This window comes from Cnephaeus nilssonii (assembly GCF_951640355.1).
Source record: "Cnephaeus nilssonii genome assembly, chromosome: 7".
In the NCBI taxonomy this organism is placed as follows: Eukaryota; Metazoa; Chordata; class Mammalia; order Chiroptera; family Vespertilionidae; genus Cnephaeus; species Cnephaeus nilssonii.
Window position 1 is genome coordinate 29670287 of NC_137078.1, and position 27185 is coordinate 29697471.

The 27185-nt window shown below is 40.8% G+C and overlaps 1 long non-coding RNA gene across 2 annotated transcripts in view; it reads left to right on the forward strand.

Moving 5' to 3' along the window:
* LOC307103432 overlaps positions 1 to 27185 on the forward strand; it is a 157749-nt gene that overhangs the window by 58175 nt on the left and 72389 nt on the right. Inside the window, exons 4-5 of one of the 2 annotated variants that reach the window (XR_013813818.1) lie at positions 1364 to 1483; positions 12242 to 12363. This is a non-coding gene — a long non-coding RNA (uncharacterized lncRNA). Of the gene's footprint in view, positions 1 to 1363; positions 1484 to 12241; positions 12364 to 27185 lie in introns of those variants that run through there. The other variant, XR_013813817.1, reaches the window with a different exon arrangement.

The following is a 27185-nucleotide window of genomic DNA, read 5'->3' on the forward strand; positions in this document are numbered from 1 at the left end:
GTTCAAAGTAAAGCCCAGACTCTTCAATCAGCTCATCTTCATTTGGCCCTACCACCATTTGCCCTTAACATCTTCTGTTTTGGAGCAAGAACTTTGTTTTATGCTTAGTGTCATAACTTCCATCACACCGGTCTCTTAACTTATTTTGTTCTAATCATTTGGGATCTCCTCTTCCCACATTTCCACTCATGTATCTTTCAACCATTTTTTATGAACTTCAGTTCATGTCTTTCCATTTTCCTTCAGATATACTTTTGCACTTAAAAGCTTATAACCCTTCTCTTCTCAATCTCTCATTTCTTGCCTCGTAAGAATACCTAACTGTTACTGTCCATTTTTAAAAATTTCCATTTAATATTTTTTTCATTTTTATATTTCCATGTTTTATGTTTTCCACTTAATCAGTTCTTAACTCCCTAAGGGCAGGTATTATTGCTTATGTGAATATTTTCTCTCGGAATGATTTATAAATAGATACTATATAAAAACATGTGGAGTGAATCCATGGTTAATATTTGGGGGAGCCAAGATATGCATGGCTTTGCTTGGGATCAGACGAGATGTTATGAGGCAGCATTATATGAGTACTATGCAAATGTAAGGTGGTGTGATTAATTTTGGGTATGTTTTTAGCTTTTGTTGATAATGTCCTCCATTCTGGAATATCAACACTGCCTGAACTTCTCATGACCTTGAAGTTTAGACAGAGACACTGTGATAGATGTGTTTTCATAATAGGTCTTACACATAAGATCTAATTTGTTCATGTTTGTTTATTTACATATATTTTACTAGGTCTTTTATGTATTCAGTTTGGATATTTGTGAGTCTAAAAGCTTCTTAAGAGAGACGTGCTAGTTTATTGTCACCTCTGCCTGCTGTGGGGTCTTCATTATGGGGCTAAAGAACCTTATTTATCTCTAAACTCATGGGTTGAGGACTGAGATTATATCATACTCTTTTTCATCTTCACAGTAAACCTCGCTGCCTTCCCACACGTCATCCTTCCCAGACTGTCTAATCTGGAATTTCAGATGCTCCCCCTCTCAGCCATTTCTACATTTCAGCTAGTACGAGCCATGACAAATTACAAGCTAGAAGGGGAGATGTTTGCATTCTGTAATAGAGCACTGTACACCTAAGCATTTTGTTAGAAAGGAATACAGAATCTATAACTGATGTATAGCATACATTTTCTTCCCAGACAGATCTGTGTCCTTATTAATTTTTTCTCATTTTTTTTCAGTTGTCTATGTTAGTGAACATATTGGGGTTGTTGCTCTCTTTGTAAATCTGTAGTTACTGCTCTGGGAAAGTCTAACTTGATGTCCTCTCAGAAGTATTCCTTCTTTTCCATCATCAGGTCATCCCGGTGTCCTCCCCGAACATCCTTCTCAACTGCCCCTGATCCATGCATAGCTGTTCTCTGCTGTCCATTCTACCAGATGGCCTCAAAACTAACAGAAAAAGAAAATGGCTAATGGTAAGAATTTTTTTCCCTCTTAGAAAATGTCTAATACATTTATTTTTAAGTGCTGCCAATGCAAGGTTTTTCTTATGAGTATATGGTATTTAAAAATGTTGTGTTTTTTTGGATATTAAAAGTTTAGGAACTTTTTGGGTATCCCTTTTATGGTGGTGGGTCAGGAGGATGAAGATGCAAGAGCACATTATAGATAACTTTTTCAAATATCTCACATTTTGGAGATTCTGAGTTTTAGACCTGAGTTCCATTGACTTCTAGTGTCACCCCTGGCATAACCCATCAATACCTTAAACTCAGTGTAGCTAAAGATAAACTCATTCTTCCTGTTCTACCATAACCTTTTCTTTTGTGTACTTCAAAGATTGGTGTTGTCATTTACCTGCTGCCCTTATGCCCTGCCATCCACTTATTCCCTATTCAAGTATCCTGCCATGTCTTCTAAATATTTTTCTAATCCATCTCCATTTTCTTATTCTTATATCTCCAGCTTTGGCTGTTTCAATTACCTTCCTACCGGGCCATGCAGTCTAATGTGGATAATCCTACCCTGCTCCCATTCTCTCAAAAAAGGTCTCATTGAGTTATTTCCCTTATGGGCTAATGAGTACAATTGAAGCTTTTTAGCATTCCATGTCCCAGCTGTCTCATTTCCATAATCTTTCCACACCTGGATCTACTAATGTCTTTAATTTCATGGTCTAGTCATGATCCAGTTCCTGAGTTAGTCCTGATTGAGCCAGGATGCATGTAAATGTTTTCCACCCCCCCTCTTACCTCTTCGCATGTCCAATGGGCACTTAAAATTAAGCCACTTCCCTGGATCAGAAATTCAGTGGCCCAGTAATATCCTCTGGCTTGCTATATCTCTCCTAATTTCCTTCCTAGTATTCAGAGTGAATTCCCTTTCCCCATGTGCTGTGATTTGGTGGCTGTGATTTGCAGTTCTTTCATCTATCTTGACCTAATCTGGGCTTTTATTGGGATCCTATTGCCAAAATTTTGGCCAGTTACTCAGTTTAATAATCTAGCATTTCTTTAATGCTTCATCTTGGACTTTAACTTCTTGATGGTTGAGGAGCCTGAATTATTTTTATCAGGACTGGTGATTGTGACACCCAAAAGCACCTGAGAGATGATTCTTTGCTCATTGTGTGTATTAGTTTTTTATGACTCCAGTAACAAATTACCACCAATCTGGGGGTTTAAGACAACAGAAATTTAGGTGTCAGCTCTCTCCAGAGTCCTAGGGAAGAATCTGTTCCTTGTCTCTCCCACCTTCTGGTTGCTGCTGACATTCCTTGGCTTATGGCTACATCACTCCAATATCTACTTCCATGGTCACATTGCCTTTTCCTCTTCTCTCTGTAGTCAAATTCCCTTCTGCCTTCCTCTAATAAGCATACTTGTTACTGCTTGTAGGGCCCAACTGGCTAATCCAGAATAATCTCTCTCCATCTCAAAATTTTAATTCGATCATTGAAGGTCATATTTACTGATTCCAGAGATTAGGACCTGTTATCTTTGGAGTATATTCAGTCTACTGCACTGTGTTTTACATACCTAATTTGGGCTTGCTATTTCTCATGGAATCTCAAGTCCTGACCATTCCTGAATCATGGTTAAGCTTGTCACCCCCCTTTAGCAGAACTGCTTTCTATGAACCTCACCTACCCACAGAGAATTGTTCTCAGCAATGCTGTCCATTTCCCTAGAGCCTGTCTCATGCCTGGGTCAGGTATCACCTCCCCTGCTTTGTTCATTTTGCCTCAGTCTGATATCTTAAATTATAGGAAATATCAAGTCTTTCCAAAATATCATCCTGTGATGCTCCCTCTCTCTGCCACAACGACCTTGCAATTCAGGCTCTCCAAGATTGTTTCCATAATGCTTCACTTAGGACATACTGATTAGGACATATAGAGACATGCCCTGAGACATGGGCTGCTGTTTCCTTATCTAGAAAGCCCCTTTCCTTCTTCTGTGTGTGGTGAAATAGTGCTCATTGTGTAAGGTCTTGTCCAAGTGTCAGATTTTCTGAAAATTTCTTGAACTGCACCCCGCTCTCCTTTTCCATGCAGAATCAATTACTCACTCCAACACTATTTCTTCAGCATTCTGTCTGTACTTGATTCTTAACCCATCGTATTCTACTTGACTGTGTCTAGGTCTCCTTCTTGTTATACTGAGTTTCATGAGAACCAGGAATAGGATATTTCTCATCTTTTTTATTTTAATCAGACACATGACCCACAATAAATGCTTGATATAGTATATAATATAATAAATTCTGTATTTGATCAGTTTCAAATTTTCCATAATTTAGACTATCTTAGGATATATGAATATTTAATAATCTATCAATTTCCTATGAACCTCCAAATAATTGTTATTTTAGGTGGCTTTGTACAGTTCATTTGGCTCTTGTTCCCAGTACAAATTAGTTTAAAATATTCTAATTTATATATTTTGTGCTTAAATTTTATTCACTGTGAGGGGTCATTACACTTAATCCTCTGGGAAACCAGTTTACTTTAATATGAGACTTTACTACACGTGAAAAGCTACCAGTATAATGTTGACACTTGATTGTCTTCTTGTAGATCTAGACCTTTAAGCAGGAATCTGGAATTTTATTTGTCAGGATTGCTTCTCTTGGTCCATTGGCTATGTGTTGAAACAGTGCTGTTTTGTTTTTTTTCTTCCTTTCCCTGGATGCTTTGTTTGGTTTGAGTAGATCTAAATTTCAGCATCATTTTTTGCACCTTTTCACTGGAAGCTGTGTGCAGAATTGCCCACTACCTCCCTGATCTTAAAAGTAATGCCCTGTGAGTTATTAGCCCTGTTGCATTGCTGGCATCTGTTTCCTATTTCTAGGAGTTTTGTAGAGAGTGCTGCTATTTTATTTCATCGCATGTCTTATATTTATGAGAAACTCAAAGGGCTTTTGAGGATTTTCTTTTTTGGTATCTAATCTTCTAACAGCTCTCTGAGGTAGGTAGCATGCAGTTTTATCTCCATTTTGCAGGTGTTATAACAGCGGTATCACACAACTTGATGTAGGCCCCATAGCAGGTCAGGGCCCAGTGGAAACCATCTCCTCAGTTTTTCAACCTCCGTTTCAGTGATCAAGATGTCAAATAACTTAATTTTAACACCTACTCCATTTTGTTTTTGCATGAAATATTATCCTCAGCACTTATAGGGTAGCCAGTGGTCCAATTTTAATATTATTTTTTCCATCTTCTGCATCCTATAATCCCATCTCTTTTGTTACACACACACACACACACACACACACACACACACACACACGATACTTTGTTATATAATAAATGTATAAATATACTTTGTGTGTATAATAAAAATATACTTTTGCCCTGGCTGGTGTGGCTCAGTTGGTTAGAGGGCCCTCTTGAGCTCCAAAGCGTTATGGGTTCGATTCCTGTCAGGTTTTGGGTTCTATCCTCAGTCAGATGCATTCAGATGGGAACTAAGCAATGTTTCTCTCTCACATCAATGTTTCTCTCTTCCTCTCTCTTTCTAGAATTAATGATGAACATGTCCTTGAATGAGGATTAATACATACACACACACATTCTCTCTCTCTCTCTCTCTCTCTCTCTCTCTCTCTCTCTCTCTCTCTCTTTCAAAATAATTTATATACAAAGTTGGAGTTACTTGGTCAGGGGACTATATGCTTATATATGAGATTTCAGCTTTATCAGCTTATTTTACGTTTTGACTAACATTTTTTGTCAGTTGAACATACGCTATAGGTATTAGCTAGAGATATGAAAATATTTAAAAAGACATACAACCCCCGACAGTGGAAAATGAAAGAAAGTAAGAAATACAATAAATTGAACAGCAGGTACTCATTAATAAGTGAAATAAGTTTTAAAATTTAATTCTTTTATGCAAAGGACAGTTACCCCAAAGTGAGCTTATGCTGTAACTTCCATATACTTTTCCTCAAACATTAGGATCTTTTTTTCTCTCTTTCAGAGGGCAGTTAATACAGTGTTTTGAATGTAAAAGTTTACTGCAAATGTAAGTTTTTGGTCAGGTTTGCCAGAGTCTTCAAAGGGACGTCTCACGGGGCTTTGTGTCTGCGTTGTAGGGTGTGTGCAAGGCTTTTTCTTCTTCAAGACTGACTTCGGAATGCCCCACTCTTTTGCCAAGTGGCATTCATTACCCTTCTGCTTCTGGAGCACTGGGCTGCCTGGCAGGGAAACCTCCCAGGTTCTGGAGTCGGAGGCACAGGGTTGGTTTGTTGCGGTGGCATGGCAGTGATGCAGGCTCCCACACAGCTGCTGCAGGACTCAGCCTCCAGACTCTGCGATTTTCCTAAGCCCTGAGAGGGGATTTAGAGCACCTGGTGGGGGCATGCAAGGCGCCACCCCTCCGCTTTGTCAGCCTCTCCTCCCACCCCCTGTGCTTCTGAGAACCACCCAGCTGCAGTGTTTTTGCCTTGAAACCATTTGGAGCGGCTGGAATGGAGGCCACCCAGAGCTTCTGGGAGCAGCTGTGGCTGCAGGTCTCCTATTGGCCAGAGCAGAGAAGGCTCACTTATCTCCACTGAACACGGGTGGTCACGATCCCTTAGGATAAAGCAATTTCTCACTGTCTGGGGGTGGAAGCTATTGTCCTCCTTTCCAGCTTGTTGTTTGAAGTCATTTTGTTAGGCTTCCGGCTTCTGCTGACTCACAGACACACACATGCAAACTCCCTCCCTCCCCCAGCCTTTCCCTCCCTCATCCCCATTTAATGGCTTTTGAAATAACAGAAGATAACAAATCTCCCTGCTAGGGCTTAAACAGTAAGTAGAAAGAATTGATCACACAGGTCCACAAAGTACGAAAAACTTCATCCAGCCTTCCTCTTTCCCTGCGAACTCTATTTCCTTTTCTGTTCCTGTCTCCCCTCCTTAAACATTCTGGCTGAGCCCCAAGCCTAAATGTGGCTTGCATATGATTACAGACACATAATTCACATTGGGGTTCTTTGTAGACGAACAAGTTGAAGGATGCCATTTTTGTGTCCCCAATAGAAACTTCCCATTTCTAATGAATATTTTATAAAGACACTTCTTCACCTACCTCTCTCATTTGGGCTGAACTGTAATTAAAATGAATGAAGAACTTGATTCCTGGTGTGTGCACCTGGAGTCTTTGTGGAGTCTCTCTTAACAGTCTCTCTTAGGATTTCTAAAGCAGAAAATCAAGCTTATTCACAATAGAAGCTTATAGTTTTAGAAACCACATGGATAGGAGTACTGTAATTTTGCAAGATTTGGCAGGCCATCAATGAACCCAGTAGCCACAGTGACCAAGACTGAAAATGGAGAAAGTCAGCTCTCCTTCTTAATTACTTTTAAACCATGTTAGCACATTCTCAGAGTCAGAACACAGTTCCCATATTTCATTGTAGCGATTTTTTTCTTGCAATAAAATAATGTCCTGCAAACTAGAACCAGAGGAATGGATACATGAACAGTCTCAAAAAGGTCAGAAGGGAAGGGGGTGCATGGGACTGGATAAGAGAAGGTGAAGAGAGTAGCCAAAGAGCATATATAAACAGACACAGACCACAGTGTGGTAAAGGCCAGGGGAGGGGAGGTGGGGGATGGGTGGAGGTGGGCAAAGGAAGAAAAATGGGGGACACCTGTAATAGTGTCAACAATAAAAAAATAATGTTCTTATGTTGTTTTAGCACAAATAGGACTTTTTATTCATTGAGGAAAAATTAAAAGAGTGTATAGACAGCATTCCTACATGATGGCATTATAAATGTCCTACTGTTAGTAACATGTACTCATTGTGTACTTAGAAAATTCCCAATATATCAGATCCCTTTTGTGTGGGTCACTACTTGCCCAACTACATAAATCACTTAACCAGTAATATGTACACCTTTCTCAATGATATTTTAGACTAATATAAAGATTTAAAATAGTCTCTGTCCTCTAAATTATTGTCCTCAGTTCATGAAAATACTGCCTAAAGGGCTGGAAAACCACTTTCTCATGTTTTACAACACAGCTCCCAGGACCCTAGGCTTCATTATTCTTAATAATTTTCAAAAGGGACTCTGTTCTTTAGGTAACCATTCGTTTCTAGACCATCTTAAAACAAGCCACAGATTGCTACAGATATTCTGCCAGTTTCTAGGCAATGGAAGGTTCTGGAAAGTAGATCATGTTCCCTTGGTGGTAGGTATGATATAAATTTTAGATGTGTTTGTGTTTGACATAAACATATACAGCTCCTAGTAGGAAAATCTGAAACCTTTCAATTTCCCTAAGGCCCACCTGCAGTGCTTGTGCCTTGAATGCAGATGGTAATGGAGGCAGGCTCTGTGTGGAAATGCTGGCCATCTCTGCTTAGGTTAGCGCCAGGCCTCAGGGGATAAAGACAGAGGCTGGTTTTCTAGCTTGCCCTGGAGCCCTGGAGCCTTTGCAGACTGAGGTAACTGCCTTTCTGAGGAGGATCTTGTCTGCAGCCTTCCACAGTGTAGGGAGAGGGAATGTGGAGCAGAAGGAGGAGGGAAATAATTCAGCTTCTGCTAATTGTCAGGTACTGTGCTGGGTGCTGTCCTTACATTTCATTGAATCTGTGCCACAGTCTTGACAAGGAACTATTTTATAAGTGATGCAACACAGAACTTCAGGGCTCAGACGTTGGGGCCCGACTTCCCGGGTTTGAATCATGACTTTGCTACCTTCAAAGTACGTGGCAGCCCAGTGCTTCACTTTCCCCCTTTGTGAAGTGGGGGTAGTAACAGAACCAACTTCAATTGTTTGTTGTTGGGATGAGTAAATTAGCTATCATAAAGTGCTTAGAAGAGCACCTGCCAAATGCTATTAAGATCTGTATTTGTTAAATAAAAGAAAGAGAAATAGGTTCATGAACCTGCCTAGTTCATGTAAGTAAGTAGCTGGGTTAAGATTGGGACTTGCATCTGTTGGCTTGAAAAAGATCATCTTTTCGCCTCACCACCCACCATACTCCCTTTCTTTTCTTCCTAGTTACATTTGAGTCCCCAGATTCTGAGTCAAACTAGAACCAGAGGAATGGATACATGAACGGTTCTCTTCATTCCTCCTCACTGCACCTGATCAGGGTGGCTGTGTGGTCCCCATGTAACTCTGGTTTCCCCTGTTCCTTGTCTTGCAGGGACATTCTAGGGCCTGTGAGTCAGAGCTTAAACATGGAAGGCTGTGCATGTAGGCAGGTGTAAGGATTTTCCAAAAATCCCTGGGGTTGCTCAGGATTTAAGGATGGACAAAACGACCCTTTGTTGTTTCCTTTTTTTCCCCAAATTTATTTTTCAATTATAAGTTGACACAATATTACATTAATTTCAGGTGTACAACATAATAATTAGACATTTATGTACCTTATAAAATACACCACCATAAGTCCTTCCCTTTGATGTTTCTTACTGTTATTTTGTGTGTTGGTTCTTTTATGTTCTCAAAAAGAGAAGCCTCTTTCAAACAAATTCTGTGTCATTCACCTCTCATTGTCCTCATTCCAGGCAGTGGGGTCCCTGCTGAGCACACAGGTAACAGCTCATGAGTGTTTGGATTGAGGAAGGAGATCACATTTAATGGCTTTATTCTGTCTCTAAACATAGAGTGACACAGGGCAGCTGTTTTTCCTCTTCATGGTGGCAGGATCAAGAGTGTATGGTCTGGATTTGGGGATTTTTGACATGTCCTTGCTTGTCCTAGCAATTTCTGCTGGGATTTTCAGTTCTAAGCTTCTGTCCCTCTATCTTAGGTCTTCAAATGTTGTGGATTTGGCATGAACCTGTGTATCTTCTGCCAATTTCCTTCTTTATACTCTCTCTTAAGAAATGCTGCTAAATATGGAGAATGTATTTACACAGTCCTTAGGTGTGACGATGAGGAACATAACATTTGGTCTCCACTAAGGAAAATATGGAAAGGGGTTTGATTACTCTTGCCTCAGTCCCACCTAACTCACCCACACACATCCAGTTTATTTTGGACAGGAGTTTCCAATAATGTTAAAATTTATGTAAACTGCAATGGAGCTTTTCACTAAGGATGCAGAAGTCTTTAAGGCAAGACAACACTATTAATAGAATGTGGATGTGTGTGGTTTATTTTTGTTTTCAAAATGGAAATGTTTCTTTGGGGTTTTGGCATGCTCTTTGATATGTTGAAAGATGAGAAAACATCATTTGGGAAACTCGGCACTTATACCATATTAGGAAATTTACAGTGCCTCAAATTTCACATTTAATGTTTTAATTGCCTGGTTTGGTAATAGAAAAATTTCAAGCTTCTCTCTTTCATTTAGAGTTACCACCACTTTTTTTGCCCTCTCTCCAGTGGTGGGCTGTTGCCAGCTTCTACTTCCTGCCCCAGCCCCCACAGGGTCTGGAAAAGGAGTTCATCACATGTCCTTTGGAATCAATATCATGTTGGCTTCTTACATACTGTTTTGTGTGTACAATACCACACATGCAGTTATTTCCTATGGTCCTTGAAAATATCTTAAAAGTGCAACTGAAATTGAGTTTATTTTTTAAGCTTTTTAGTTATTTTTGAACAGAGGGTGCTACTTTGAACCTTATGTAACGTACAGAAGAAATCAAAGAAAGAGCTACCATCTTGGTTTGAGGGTAGTATTTAAGAGACACACCTAGATATTATAAAAGAGATAGAGGGAAGGAGGGAGAGATGGAGAGAGAGAGAGAGAGAGAGAGAGAGAGAGAGAGAGAGAGAGAGAGAGAGAGAGAAGGAAGGGAAGGGAAGGGAAGGGAAGGGAAGGGAAGGGAAGGGAAGGGAAGGGAAGGGGGAAGAGAGAAGAATAGATGGGGAAGGAGAATAGAGAGGAGAGGGAAAAAGAGAATTAGGTTTAGGCTTCTGGAAAAATTAAGACCCAAAATAAAGTTGACATTTACTCTTCTTATAAAAACCTTCCTAGAAGGAAACAATGATGAAAGGACTTTCTAAAAGTCATTTCCTGTGGACAATAAAATGTGGAAGGAGCAATCCTATATGTCATCTCTATAAGTCATACAGAATTCAGGTTTAGAAGGGAAGTTTGCTCTCATCTAGGGATTAAGACTTTAGCATTAGGCAGCTGAGAGTGGGGAATTCCTTTCATTTTCCATGGATAGTTTTCTCTAAATATTATTGCAATTAAAATATTTATATTACTTTTAAAATCCAAATATAATTTTGAATTATATAGTAATCCATGTTTATTGTAGAAAATTTGGAAAATACAGAAAGACCTCCAAAATAAAATAAAAATAAAGTGTAATTATATAAGCTAGAGAGAATTTTAAAATATATTAGTATTTAATCCATTTAGTGTTTATTTCTATGTGCTTATATCACAGTGTGTACAGTTTTGAATTCTTTCTTTCTGCATAATAAAATAAAAATGATATTTGATGGTTGTATTGCAATTCTTGATGGGACTTTATCACAATTTATTTTAAAATTTCCTATGGATTTTTTGCTATACCAATTGTGTTGTTCTTGGTGGTGGTTTATTGTGTTAGGTTAAGCAATGTTGTAAAGAGCATCTTTGAGTATGAATAGTTTTTTCATTATCCTCTTTTATCAAATTAGTGTTCTACATGGAAACCACTGTCTTTTTCAGGACCCCTGCACATAGTGGCAAATTGCTTCCCAAGAAAGTTGTACACTCTCAACACACTGACATTTCAGAATGCCCATCTAGATGCTCCTAAGCCAATATTGACCTCCCTTTTTTAAAAAAAGATTTCCCTAATATGGCAGGAAAAATAATATCTTCTTTATTACTTTAATTAATATTTCTTTGTGAATTATTTGTATTGTTAGAAATTTTATTCTTGTGTTTTATTGGCAATTTGCTTATTGGATTTTTTTGATAAATTCTTTATAAGCACATTTTTATTTTTTCTACTGGGATTTTAATTATTACTTTATTGATTACACAGACATTAAAATTTTAAAATTTGTCTTGTGATAAATGCTTTGTAACATCATTTTTCTTTTTTCCCCTGTTAGTTTTGATCTTCTCTTTATTTTCTCTCTCGCTCTACTGAAATCCTTTAGAATTTTATTTCCTTTTCTATGTAATTTGTCTTTACAGTTCTCCAGCCCACTTTTCCAAATTAATGTCCTTACTCTGGATTTATTTCCTATTGCCACATGCCTTGCAAATTCCACTTCAATCTCTGTGCACATGCTTCCACACTGGGAATCCTTTCCCAGGCTTTTCTTTGTCTTACCTTTTAAGACAGAGAAGCTATAGTCAATTAATATTTGACAAAGGAGGCAAAACATACAATGGGGTAAAAATAGTCTATTCAATAAATGGTGTTGGGAAAATTGGACAAAAATAAAACTAGACCACCTTCTTGCACCATGCACAAGAATGAACTCAAGCTCTGGCTGGTTTGACTCAGTGGATGGGGCATTGGCCTGCAGACTAAAGGGTCCCAGGTTCGATTCCGGTCAAGGGCACATGCCCAGGTTGCGGGCTCGATCCCCAGTGGGGGGTGTGCATGAGGCAGCCGATCCATGATTCTCTCTCATCATTGATGTTTCTATCTCTCTTCCTTCCTTTCTGAAATCAATAAAAATATATTAAGAAAAAGAATAAACTCAAAATGTATTAAAGATTTAAATATTAGACTTGAAACCATAAAAATTCTAAGACATAGGCAGTAAAATCTCAGGTATTTCCCAGCAATAAATTTTTTTCTGATATTTCTCCTCAGGCAAGAGAAATAAAAGAAAAAATAATCAAATGGGACTACATCAAACTAAAAAATTTTGTACAGCAAAGGAAACCATCACAAAATGAAAAGACAACTCACTGAATGGGAGAACATATTTGCCAATGATACATCTGATAAGGGGTGAACATCTAAAATTCATAAAGAACTTATACAACTCAACACCAAAAAAAAAAAAATCCAGTTAAAGAAACAGGCAAAGGATCTGAATAGACACTTCTGTAAAGAGGACATACAGATGCCAATAAACATATAAGATGTTCAGCATCACCAATCATCAAAGAAATGCAATTTAAAAACGACAATGAGATATCACCTCACACCTGTCAGAATGGCTATCATAAAAAAAAAAATTAACAAACAACAAGTGTTAGCGAAGCTGTGGAGAAAAGAGAACTCCTTGTGCACTGTTGATGGAAATGCAGACTGGTTCAGCCACTGTGGAAAACAATGGAATTTCCTCAAAAAATTAAAAGTGGAACTGCCTTATGACCTAGCAATTCCACTTCAGGGAATACATCTGAAGAAACCTGAAACACTAATTCAAAAGAATATATGTACCTCTATGTGCATTGCAGTGTTATTTACAATAACCAAGATCTGGAAGCAGCTCAAGTGCCCATTAGTAGATGAGTGGATAAAAAAGCTCTGGTACATCTACACCATGGAATACTATTCAGCTATAAAAAAGAAGAAATTCTTACCCTTTTTTGACAGCGTTTATGGATCTCGAGAGCATTTTGCTAAGTAAAATAAGCCAAAGAAAGACAAGTATCACATGATCTCACTTATACATGGAATGTAATGAAGAAAATAAACTAATAAATAAAATAGAAACATACTCATAAGCACAGAACAGACTGGACACTGTCAGAGGGGAAGGAGGTTGTGGAGCTGGGTTAAAAGGTGAAGGGATTAAGCAAAACAAACAAACAACTCAGAGAGACACAACATTATAGTGAATGCCAGGGGAAAATGGGGGAGAGGTAGGTACAAGAAGGTAAAGGGAGCATAAATGGTGATGGAAGGAGACTTGACTTGGGGTGGTGAACACACAATCCTAATATATAAAAATCCAGGGTCTGTAACATCCACAATGACTGGAGGCTCAACCAACTGGAAATCAGTGCTGGGTTGCCGTGGCGACCCACGACTGACTGCCTCGGCTGCGGGAGCCCGGACCCAGCACTGACTGTTGAGGGGGCTGTGGATCAGGCCTGGAGAGAAGCCTGGGGAGAGAGAAGCAGGGTCTGATCCATAGCCTCTGTGGCAACTGTTGATCAGCACTTGCCTCTCTCTTTCGCTCTGGGCCTGGCCAGCAGCCGTGCCTCTCTTTCTCTCTGGCCTCTGCTCAGGCTGCTGATCAGCCCTGCCTCTCTGATCAGGCCCATTGATAGGCCTGGAGACGCTGACTGGCATAGAAACCAACCAATCAGAACCAAATCTGGGTGACGTGTGAGGAGCCAATGGCTGTGTAGGAGGCGGAGCTTTTGACACTGACTGGCATAGAAACCGACCAAGTAGAACCTAATCTGAGTGAACTGAAAAGGCAGAACCTAAGGTGGGGGTTGTGGAGGGGTTTTAAGGACAACAGCTGTTTGGTGTAAGGTGTAAGAAAGCAGTTTAATTTTTTAATGACCAGTTTGGCAGTATAGTGCGTATGGCTGGCTATCAGTCCAGATATAGGGTTTATGTATTTTTGTCTGGCAAGAGCATCTCCTACTGCTGAAAAAGGCTCCCCCCACCCCATTTAAGCAATCCTATCCTGCATAATCTATCTATATTACTAAAAGGGTAATATGCTAATTAGACCAGGTCAACCGGCCATCTTCCGGATGTCCGACTTCCTTCTTGACAAAGTCATGGTGGTGGGTGCTGAGGCAGAGGCCATTAGGGGCGATCAGGCTGGCAGGGGAGGGCTGTTGGGGGCGAGATCAGGCTGGCAGTGGAGAGCAGTTGGGGGCGAGATCAGGCTGGCAGGGGAGGGCAGTTAGGGGCGATCAGGCAGGCAGGCAGAGGCAGTTAAGAGTGATCAGGCAGGCAGGCAGGTGTGCGGTTAGGAGCCAGCGGTCCCAGATTGGGAGAGGGATATCCAACCACCTGTGGGATCGGCCCTAAACCAGCAGTCGGACATCCCCCAAGGGGTCCCCGATCGGAGAGGGTGCAGACTGGGCTGAGGGACAACCCCCCCCCCCCCGCCCCCCGTGCACAAATTTCGTGCACCGGGCCACTAGTACAATATAAAGATGATGTATTATAGAACTATACACTTGAAACTTATATAATTTTATTAATCAATGCATCCCAATAAATTTAATAAAAATAAAAGAAAAAAATAGAGCAGTTAGGTCACCTCTTAAAAAAATCTCCCCTGAATACTTCAGCATGCAGTGATCTGTCCTTACTCTGCAGTGCTCATTTGGCACTTCTCATGCACTGACTTAGATATTTAGTTATGCTGCCATCTCTGTATGTTTGTCACCCTATGTAGACTGCCAGGCCTTGCAAGCACAGATGCTGTTGTTTCATTCTCTGCATAGAACCTTCCCACCTTGTGTACCCCAAGCACACACCTAAAACAGTTTCCCAGGCAGGGGACAACAGTACTCAGCAAAATGTTGTTGATTGATCACTCTGGTGGTTCTTTTTCCATCTGGTTCCCATTTCCTTTTGCTTTTTCATTTCTTCTTGGTTTTCTCCTTCAGGATAAGAAATCTCTTAGTATATTGACTTGGGAAACCGTGTCCTCTACTTGCTCCCTTCTCTCTGAAACATTACCTGATGCCCTCTTCGTAATGTGTCATGTTCAACTACCACAGAATCTTGAAGTTCAGAAACTGGCTAGCTAGCTATTTTTTTTCATTTTTCATTATAAAATTTTGTTTTCTTGGCAGACTAGTCAATGTGATTTTCTAATTCTTAGTACACTTCTTACTTCTCACCTCCTCTGCCAGCTCCCTGTGTTTTTAACCCAGACTTGGCTCTTCAGATGTGTGAGGTCCTCCCCACATTTTAGAAAGGGCATGGCACATATGTGTGAAAAATAAAAATAAAGCACTGAATAGTGAAGTGTGGGTCCTTATTGCACTAGAAGATCAGGAGGAGAGAGGTGGCTGAGTTACTTTATTCAAGAAAGACCTTATAGATGGGGATGATTATGGATAATGATGTATTGGTACGATTCACATGGAGCATGGGGAAAGAGAGGGCATTTAACAGTTGGAAGGAGAATAAACTAAGGCTCAAGAACTGTTAATAGTACATAGTAGTGTTTGGTGGAAATGAACATGGTATATAAGTGGAATATTGAGGATAATAAGAATGTCTGGGCCCAAAATGGGGAAGAGGGGAACATAATTATCTGTCAAAAAGAAGTAGGTGCTCTCCTTCCATGGAGCAGGCGCGTGCCTTTCCCCTCCCCCTTCCCATCCCCCTCTTCCTAGGTGGATTACCTTTACCTTTCTCTCTCCTAAGCTCCAAGGGCCCTTCTTTTGCCTCTGTAACTTACTTCCCGAGCCCATTTCTTCTACGGCTCACTTCCCTACCTCTGTGACTTTCTAAGTATGTTCTCTTATAGTTTAAAGAAAAAAATAAAAAGAAGCCAATCTATGCTATATGTGGCAGTATACCATGAATATCTATAACCCCCCAGTTTTCTTCTTCAGATTCTGCCCCTGCGGTCATTCTGCCTCTCAGAGCACTTCTCCTTTCTGCTCTTTCTTATTTAGCCTCCTTCTGGAAATGACATTCTACATAGACTTATTAAAATGTTCACAAAGAATTTCACAAACACTTACTCATTTGATGCTTCTTTTATGGTTATAATAATCATGGGCAAGCATTGCTACATCAGTTGAAAAGCGGGAATCCGAAAAAAAGAAAAGCAGGAATCTGAGGTTCAGTGAAGCCACAGAACTAACAAGCAGCAGAACCGGACTGCGAGGCTTGAGCCCAGATGTGGTTGGTGCTCTTTGTGATCAATCATGCCATGCCTGCCATTGTGATCATTCATTCATTCATTCATTCATTCATTCGATGGCTTTGGTATATCTTGAATGGTCACCTCCTATGTGCTGGGCTCCAAGTTGAACATGGCACACTTCTTGCTCCTGCTTTGATTTGGATGGGATCATAGACACGAAGCTGACAGAGAATTAGATGATGATGCTGAGCTGGGGAAGCCTGGGTGCTGCAGTTGCACCTAGAAGGACTTTAAGGCTAAAATTGTTTGCAAGGACTTAGGCTTCCTGGAGTAAGTGATATCTTACTTGAGATATTAAGAAAGTAGTAATTAAGTGCGGTGGTTCCCACCCCCCGCCCAGGAATCAGTTACATCAAGGGCAAAAGGTATGAGAGGATCATGGTACATTTGGGGAATTAAGAATAGTTGAATTTGCCTGGGATGTGGAGTGTACATTGGAAAATGGCAGAAGATGGGACTAAAGAGGTAGGCAGATGCGAGGTTTGGAAGCCATGATGAGAGATTTGCAATGAGGAGCCATCTGAAAGGTCTGGGGCCTGAGGGGCACGATCAAGCGTGCAGGGCAGAAGGGCTTCTCCGATGCCACGGGGAGGGTGATCAGCCACCGTGGAGCCATTAGCAGAGGCAGCGCAGCAATTCTCTTGTTCAGTGTCTGGAGTCATCTGACAGGCTCAGAAGAGCAGAGCTAAACAAGGTGGAAAGTCTTCCATGGCTTGGGTCTCAAGTCAGGAAAATAGCTTAAGAAGCCCTAACGGCAACATAGACCTGACCTTCAGACTCCCTCTGTCCAGCTACAGTACCAAGGCTAACTTTGATTGTATTAAAACTGTATACTTTTTTCTTTGCCTCCAAGTCATGGGTCTAAAAAAGCAAGCTTTTAAAAATAGAACCACAATCTATATTGTTTCTAAACGTTTAGAATAATGTTAAAGTATCTATCGACAGCAAATACAATTTTAAAAAACCATCTGTAAAACACAGTGTAGCTCGGGAGTTTTTCATTACGGATTGGGTTCACCAAGAAGACCATGATGCAACGTGAAGCGGAGAGTGCAAGCGCCCCTGTAGGTAGCCAGCGCGGGCTCAGGCTGCCAGGGCTCCCAAACCTGTTGCCTAATAGAGCTGCTTTGTCTACGAAAGAAAACGCTTTCCTCTTGTAGTCCTTTCTACATTTTTTTTCGTAAGCATCCCTTTAGAGAAGACTTAGACTTCTTTAATGTGTCCCTTCCTTCCCCCCCAAAAGAGGGATGATAGATTATTTCAAGGAGCAGCAGAGGGTGGGGGAGGAGGCAATGAGGACCTAGGTCCTTGCAGTCACCAGAGAACTCTGAACTCGCTGTGTCCCCCTTCAGCGTCCCTTGGGTGGCCTCCATGTTTCTGTTACCTTGGTAGAAAGAATATGTGACTCCCCTGCCTGCCTTGAAGTCTTGTTGCCATGGAAACTCCCATTCCACACACCTGATTCACATATCATGCTTGGCTAAGTCCAGACAGAGGCCACAGACTGGCATTTGCCCTTTGTTTCTCCTTCTTGTGTTTGCCAGGCGCTGAAAAATGGGTAGGGAGAGATGGGAGGGTGGGCAGCGTGGTGTGGGAGAAAGCTGTGTCAGGGGTAGACGCTTGGGGATTTTCAGAAGATAATCCTGTGGAGGGAAGAGCAGAGCAAATGGAAAAGTCTGTGTCCTTTTAAGCTTCTCGTGGACGCAAAGGCTTTGATCCTGTGATGTGTCTAACAGTAATTTTCTGGATTTCTGGGTGAGATAGGATATGAGTGAACAGATTCAGGGAGCTGTTGCTCCTTAGTGAGTTTTTCTGTCCCATTTTCACTGAATTGACCAATAATCTGAGCTCCGTGGTGAACATGTTGGGGCTGTGACCTGGGTTTAGGCGAAACATCAATTAAAGCTGTGAACTACGAATCCAGCCCTCTGATGACTCTTTCTTTGGCTCGCCTTTGATACAAAGCGTAATCTTTTAGAAAGCACAAACAATTTGTGGAAATTATCGTTCATGAGGGGTCAGTACCCTGGCTGGAGTACATTTCTGTTTTCCCTCTGATATTTTCTTTTCCCCTCGTCTAAGTCCTTTAATAAGTAACTTAGCGAGAAGGGCCCTGGCGGAGAGCAGACCAGTCACCTCCTCCCCCAGCCAAACTTTCTCTTTTGTAGGTTGTCATTTTCTCTTGGTTCCTGTTTATACAGCAGAGTTTCAGAATTTAAAAAAGAAGGTGTTCAAATTGTCATGGTAATCAGTCCTCCTAAAACATTCGGTTTCACACCTTACGTGGGTGTAGGTAGGTCTCACTCCTGCCTTGGCAATGGAATTAGCTCCCCAGTACCTAGCCTGCCTTCCCCCCCACTTGTTCTTCTGTTTCCTCTAATTTGTTAAAAGTCCTGTTTAGGTGGCCTTCATTTACAAAGTGCACCCTCACGCAGCAGTCAGGAACTCTGGTTTGGAGTCAGTCAGACCTGAGGGGAAAATCTCATGTCCGTTGTGTTCTTGGACAAATGCTTTTATCAACCTCAGTTTCCTCATTTGTGAAATGGTCTTTATGATAAATGCTGTGATTTTTAAAGAGCTTGCGACCTAATAGCTATTGTTATTATTACCTTGCTAGATCATTGTATAAATAACACAGTATTTGAAAGAATATTCTCGCCATCAGTACTGCTGCTTTTTATTGTTGTTACTGACTTTGGCATAGGCAAGAGTAGACAGTCAAAGAATATACTAGTAAATGGTGGATTGAAAGAAATAGATCATTCTTACCCCAAATAGTGTGTGCACACACATTCCCTGTCTTTCTGTCATTCGCGTGTGCACTCTTGTTCTGTCTTTTGAATTTCACTGCAAGTTCAAGCAGTAAAATGAAAAGGTTGTATACTTTCTGGGAGATAGAATGCTGTCACAGGGACTGTCTGGTTTAGAGAGAGCAGTGATGCCCCGTCAGCATTTCCAGGCAGCCCTGTGGGGACGAATGTGAATTCCTATTCGATAATCCAAGGGCCATTCTGATCTTCCTGCCTCAACTGGCTTCTCGCCTCCTCATCCTCTCATAACATTTTTTTTCTCTCTCTTTTTTTAAAATTGTGGTGAAATATACATAACATAAAATATATCACTTTAACCATTTTTTAAATGTACAGTTTAGTGGCATTATATACTGTCACACTGTTGTGCAACCATCACCACCATCCATTTCCAGAACTTTTACATCTTCCCAAGCCAAAACTCTTGACCTATTAAGCAGTAATTCCTAAGCCTGCTTCCCACCACCTTTGTCAACTACCACTCTACTTTCAGTCACTATGAATTTGATTGCTCAAGATACTTCATAGTAGTGAGATCGTGCAGTATTGCCCTTTGTGACTGGTCCATTTCACTTAGTATGATGTCTTTGGGGTTCATTCATGTTGTAGCAGGTGTTGGAATTTAATTTCTCTAAAGGCTGAATAATATTCCATTGTATGCACACACCACATTTTGTTTATCTGCTCATCCACCAATGGACATTTTGGATTATTTTTACCTTTGAATAATGCTGCTATAAACACTGGTGTGCAAATATCTGAGTACATTTTCTACTTTTTATTATGGTAAAGATGATAAAATGTTAGACTGGATCAGGGTCTTCATTGAATTCTTCAGTAGCAGTAAAATTGATTATGCTATGCATTTTTCTTTTTTTTAATGTGGTAAAAAACATAACGTAAAATTTACCATTTAAACCATTGTTAGGTGTACAATGGCGAACAACAATGGGTACCGAGTTTCAGTACTGCAAGATGATGGGCTTGATTACTCTAGGGACCTAGGGACCTTATATAAGTGGGATGATCCTTTTGTGACTGGCTTATTTCACTTGGCATGATGTCCTCCAGATTCATCCATATTGTAGTATATGGCAGGTTTTCCCCTTCTAAGGCTGAACAACGTTCCATTGTATATGCCCCATTTTTTTTTTTTAATGTATTCATCTGCCAGTGGACATTTGGGCTATTGTGAATAATGCTGCAGTGACTGTGGGTACGTATATATCTCTTTGAGAAGTGGAAATACCGGATCATATGGTAATTCTATGTTTAACTTTTTGAGACACCTCCATACTGTTTGCCATACCTGCACTGTTGGTGGGAATTTTACAGTGCACACGGCTTCCAATTTCTCCATAACTCCATCAACACGTGTTATTTTTCTATTTTAATTTTTGTAAGCGTGGCCATCCTGGTGTGTGTGGGGTGATAAATCATAGTGGTTTTGATTTGTAATGAAGTTTCCTAAAGCAGCTTTAAAGAGCATATTAAAAGCAAACAGATGGACTGAGGTAGTAGTTAGCTTAGGACGGAGCGAAGCTTGGGAAACCCTGGGGTTCCCAGAGTAGTTGTTTTATCTCCTCTGAGTTCTGTGTGTGCTGGGAAAAGGGCTGTCCTCTGCGCTGCTGTCTCCCAGGCCTGGAGGTCCAGGCTGGCCTCAGTGGTGTGGCTTGGCCGACAGTCCGTCGCCCTCTCATCCTTTTGGAGTCCTGGGTGGTTAGTAAGCATTTTCTCAGAGCAAGTGACTCAGAATTAAATGTAGCTCCAGATACAGAGTTATTTCAAAGAACAACGATGCCTCACTCTTTTTATTAACCATTTCTATTGACTACTCCTCTGTGGATGAAAAAATATCAGTGCTGATCTAAAGTCAGCGTTCTTTCTTTGGTTCATTCAATGGCATTAATGAAATACCCAGGAAAACTTGTCCAAGAGAAATATAATGCAAGCTGTATATTTGATGTGACGTATTTTCTAGTAGCCATGTTAAAAAACAGGAAGGAAAACAGGTGACATTAATTTTAACAATACATTTCATTGAACCTGACAGACCTAAAACACTGTCATTTCAATATGTAATGCATATGAAAAATTGAGATAATCTACTTTATTTTTCATACTAAGTCTTGGTAATCTGCTGCTCATTTTAAGCTCATAGCACTTCTCAATTTGGATTGGCCACATTTCAAGCACTCAAGAGCCATGCGTTTCTAGTGGCCAGCTTACTAGACAGCACAGCCCTAGCATACAGAGCCAGGGATGTCTGAAGTCCAGAAAAGGCTAGCCTCAGCTCTGCCTAGTGGTCAAGATGTGTCAGTAAAGCATTCATGATGGTGTCCAGAGCTTGTGGAAGAGACGGGCGCGGTGGTACCAAGCCCAGCAGAGGGGCTCCCTGCTGCCGCCTTGGGTTGGTCTGCCACCCTTAGACCTCATTCCTTTGAACTAGTCCCCTGTGGGGAGGGCGCTGAGCTGGAGTTTGGCATGGGCCCCAGCTCATCAGACATTAACTTTTTGCCTCCTGTGTTAAGAGAGCTGCTGCCAAGTTTACTTTTAATTACAGGCTCTGCTCTGGCCCTGGGTCTGCGAGCAGGGATTTCAGCACCACGACCTCACTGCTCTCCCGCGGGCCTTCCATTCCCACAGGCGGAATCCCTCCCCTCTCTGGGCATTGCTGGCCTGGACTCCACCTCAGTCCTTTGAGCTGCTCCCCAGGAGAAGGTCAAGAGTGTGGTGCTGAGAGAAGGACTTTATCTGAACACCCTTCCCCTCACCTCTGGGAAGCGACTCCAACAGCTCTAGTTGTTTAGGGGAAGGTCATGGCCTTGGACGGGCTCCCCTGAATCCACCCTGTCGCCTCCCTGACCACCCTCATGCCCAGGTCCTCAGGGAGCTCCAGAGGCACCCACTCGGGCCCTGCAGCCGGGCAAGCCTGTGCGGCTCCCAGGCTCCTGCGTGGGGAAGGAAGGGTGGCCAAGACGTGTTTACAGAGAGCCGGCCAGGAAGCGCAAGGGAAGAGGAGGAGCTGTTTCCACTTATCCTCCCACCTCCTTTTGGCTTTCTCTCCTGGCATTGCCCAAGGCCAGAAAAGGGATGGGAATTTGGCAAAGTGAAAGTATATCATTGTATTTCCCCGAGCCCTCTGTCTCATCTCCCTCCTACGGAAGCCAGGCTGGACTTTTTTCTACCCAGTTTACTTAACACTCAGAGACTCGAAATTCCTTTTCTACTGCTGATGTGGAAGAGGCTTGGAAATAGGTTCCTTTCCAGGAGATGAGTGATATGGCAGAAAGACAAGGTCAGATGAGGCCAAGGGACGGGAGCCAGAGTCTTACCAAACTCTTGCAGGCAGCACTGTGACTGCCGGACTTGCTATGCTGAAGGAGAAGGGGTGGCCTTGGGCTCCACACTGTCTGGAATCTTCTGTGATAGGTGGAGTTAAGGGAGATGAGGGACTTTGGGGGAGGGGGCAGGATGAGTCTGGCCCTTCCGAAAACTGGGCTAGTGTATGTGACATGTTAAAAGACGCAACGATTAATATTGCCAGCCTACTGTAAGGCTCTATTTCTTTTAATCATATTTTAAACTTTACGCTATTAACATAGATTTCTTTGGGACTTGTTTATACCTTGCACCCTTAGGAATCAGATCCCCTGTGTAAGGATTACAAGAATCTCAATAATTACCTAAATTAACAAAGAGGCCACAGTAAAGTATTTCTTCTCCCAGGAAAATAAAGTAAATGAAAGCAGATCAATTGCTCTTCTCATTATTCCAAACTCACAAATCTGCTAAGACTCAAAGTTAACTTTATGATGTACTTTAGCAGAGAGTATTTTTATGAACAAGAACTGTTAACATCGAGAAGTTAGCTCCAGGAAATGAAAAGATTAAGACAAAGGAAAAGGTCACACGATTTGAATGTCACACATGCATACTTACTTTGTACTGGAATAATGAAAGAGAATCCTTTTGACTGCTGTGACCTATGGTCCTATGCATTTTGGTACCAACAATATTTTGCCTTTTTTTTTTTTAGCGTTATGAGATGTTTGAGTGATAGTTTGAGTCCCTTCAGCAGGTCAGTGGACCAGCCTAGAAGCTAGCTGGAGTTATAACACAGGCTGTGGTCAGGCACCACCAGTGACAAGCCAGGCCAGCAAGCAAGACTGTGGGCTCTGGGTTTGAATCCTGGCTCCACCACTAATTAGCCCTGTGTGAGTTACTCAGCCTCTCTTAACCTCATTAATCTTCTGTAAAATTAGAATTGTAAATTTATATTTATGGAGCTTACACATATACTGTAAAGATGGCTCATTTAAAGTGCTTATCCATAGTTCCTGACAAATATTAAATTAGGAGGAAATATTAATTGCTATTAATAATTAAGCTGAAAATGCTGAGTTTAGTTGGCAATATATAGCTGCCCTTGTTTATTTCTACCAGTAGCAGAGCAATACATTGTTTGGTTGACACTTGCTTGGCCTTTTTGAAAAATTCTTTAATTATGTATTATTTTTCTTTGCAGCCTTGCAGGTGTGTGGTGTGTATGTGTAGGAAAAGCCAGTAATTACCCCTTGCAGATGGAGCTGACCAAACACAGTCTTTCCCATGGCAACTGAAAACATAAAAAAATAAAATTTAAAAAATTGGAGGTTACATAATTGCCGTCCCTGGAGGAGGAGGAATGTGGAGATCATGGAGTTTCTTGTGGCTTTTGGTTGAAGGTGTTGGTGAAGATACAGAGGTACTGCTGAGTAGCTGAACAGGATGCTGTTGCTTGCTTTGAAGTGAATAAACTGGTCAAAAGTACAAGTGGGAGGGGAAGTTGAGGTTTAATGAAGGAGGGTCATTATTAATGTTTCCATGGCTTTAGCAGTTTAAAAGTTGGGAGTTTAAGTAAGTTTGTTGGTTGAGGGGAAAATAGCCCACAGACGTTCAGACATGGTCAAGTTCAGTGTTTTAGTCTTCATTTTAATCTGAAAATAAGGAGTCAAGGCTTTTGAATAACATAGCAAAGGGACTGCTTCATAATTCCAACAGTGAATGCTAATTACCGCATGTCCACAATGGCACAAGATTCAGAAAGCAACACCATTCTTCTCAAATCCCAATTATCCCAAGATTGGTGGGGTTTTTTTTTTTTGGGGAGGAGAAATAATATTACTAGTTTGGATTACTATTTCTGCTTTCAAGAGGATTTATATTAACTTTTCCAAAGCCTACATGGAACCCAAAACATTAACTTTATTTTTTATTGAATTTAGAGAGGAAGGGAGAGGGTGAGAGAGATAAAAAACATCAATGATGAAAGAGAATCATTGATAGACTGCCTCCTGTGCGTCCCCCACTGGGGATCTAGCCTGCAACTTGGGCGTGTGCCCTGACCTGGAACAGCAAGCAGCCTTCTGGTTCCTAGATTGATGCTCAACCACTGAGCCACACCAGCAGGGACAAAACATTCACTTTCAATGCAGAGGTGGTGTCTTTACCCAACTTCTATAAATTGATATTGAGTCCATTGTCTTAATCTTTCTTGTATAAAGAATAACATAGAAGGCTTCATTTATTTGATTGGAAGATAGTATTGCCTTTGCCATTGGGGATTTGGCCCTCATGATTCTAGAACAGGGTTGGAAAAAACTATTAACCTCCACCTACCCCCCACCATGTATATTAAAGTAAGCCCATCTTTTGTTTTATTTCTAAACATTAGGTTATTTTCCCCTCCAAGGACCCAACTCTACACTTCAGTAATAATTTTGGGGTAGAAAGAACATGGAGAATTGAAATCTATAAACTAAAACCCAATATTTAAAAACCTCTTTTACTTCTCAGCTCTTAAATGTCAGCAAAGGATGGGAGAGTGAGAGGGATAAGATACTATCTTTTTTTTTTAATATATTTTATTGATTTTTTACAGAGAGGAAGGGAGAGGGACAGAGAGCCAGAAACATCGATCAGCTGCCTCCTGCACACCTCCTACTGGGGATGTGCCTGAAACCAAGGTACATGCCCTTGACCGGAATCGAACCTGGGACCTTTCAGTCCGCAGGCCAATGCTCTATCCACTGAGCCAAACCGGTTTTGGCTATCTTTTTTTTTTTTTTTATGGTAGTTGTTATTCTTTTAATACATTTAAAGAATAATTCATCAAAGGGAAGGTATGCCAAAGCATGATCTATGATATAATATAACATATAGATTAAAAATATTCAGTGCAGCATACGTTTGAATATAATGTTAAGGAACTTATTATGTATAACACTTTCAAATGTAAATTAGTAGCATTATATATAATCAATATTTTTGAATATCTGATTTTCAAATATGTATTGTGAGCATGTTATCTAAAACTCTTTTTAAAAAAATATATTTTATTGAGTTTTTACAGAGAAGAAGGGAGAGGGATAGTTAGAAACATCGATGAGAGAGAAACATCAATCAGCTGCCTCTTGCACACTCCCTACTGGGGATGTGCCCGAAACCAAGGTACATGCCCTTGACCAGAATTGAACCTGGGACCCTTCAGTCCGCAGGCCGACGCTCTATCCACTGAGCCAAACCAGTTAGGGCTCTAAAACTCCTGATGCATCGTCCTAGGAATTTATTTAAGTCTTTAAGTTAAGTTTATCTTGTGTCAGTGCTTCCACGTTGGTTGATTTTTTTAATTTTATTTTTCTTTAATTTCTTTATTGATTAAGGTATTACATATGTGTTCTTATCCCCCTATTGCCCCCGCAACCCTCACTCATGCCCTCACCCCCCTGGTGTCTGTGTCCATTGGTGAGGCTTATATGCATGCATACAAGTCCTTTGGTTGATCTCTCCCCCTTACCCCCGCCCTCCCCTACCTTCCCTCTGAGGACCGTCAAACCTCAGAGGGCAGATACTACTTTAGTGAGTGCCCATGGTTTGGGAAACTTGGAGTTAGAAACTTTGGATTAGAAGTTTCAGACCCAAGAGTTGCTATTGATAAGGCAAATATAATTAAAAGCAAGATTCATATTCACATCCAAATAATTTTTGCTCACCTTTTCCCATCCATGATAATCACTTGGGGATATTTCCTTAGTTCTGACCTGGGGGAATAAGTGAATTTCTCTCTCTCTCTTTGGCAATCCTGTATCATCAGTTTCAATCTTCATAAATTGCAGGAGCTAGGAATGTCTTTCTTCCCAATACTAGTATTGGCTTTCTTTACATTGGTAGTCTAGGGATCAAATTTGGAACTCTAGAGGGAGAAGTGGAACAGTGGCGGGTTTTTTTTTAGCCTGTGAGCTTGGGCTTTTGCAATATCTCTGCTCCAAGTTTCTGTTTGACCTGGAACGTAGATAAAGAACATCTATCTCTACCTTCCACCCCCCTTCGCCTTATTCTAAGCAATTCTTTTCTAATGGTGTTGCCTAATTCCTCCACCCCACCCTCCTTCTCTTCATTGAAGAGTGGGATGAACATCTTACTGCTCTCTCAACCGGTTTTCATTCAGAGTATTGGAGAGTTGCCCTTTCAGTGTGTGTGTTGGTAGTGCAGTTCACATGGCCTCTCCCTGCAGGCTCCACACTCTACTGCGACAGCCAGTCCCCTCAGCTCTCCTAGGGCTTGTCTCTAGCCTAGTCCCAAGCACCCACTCTGTGGTACCAGGTATCCTTATGAATTCTGAAAACAAGTTATTTACATCCAACCATGAAAAAGAAGAGAATTGATAGTCTGATTAAAAATGTAAAAGTAAACATAGGGTTAGGGTTATTACATTCCATTCCAGTAATGTAATGAAAAGAAATGGGAATCAAGATTGGGGATCTGGTCTTGGCTTTGCCAGTAACTAGAATTGTAAAGGTGATAAAATTACTTGATTTTACTGGACCTCATATCCAAATATAAAATTATTTTATGTTCCAATTTATAAAATAAGATGTTAGATCAAATTATCATTAAGACTTCTCTCAGTATTATGGTTCTGTATTTAAGTTCAGTACTTCTGATTATAGTTTATCTTATTAAGGATTACAATGTTTGTATTTTATATTACCTGTTATTCAAGATTGTTCACTGCCATTAACATACTCAACACTCAAAGCACACAGGAGATAAAATAAAAAAAGTTTCCTCTGACTCTGACTAGTCTGCTCTA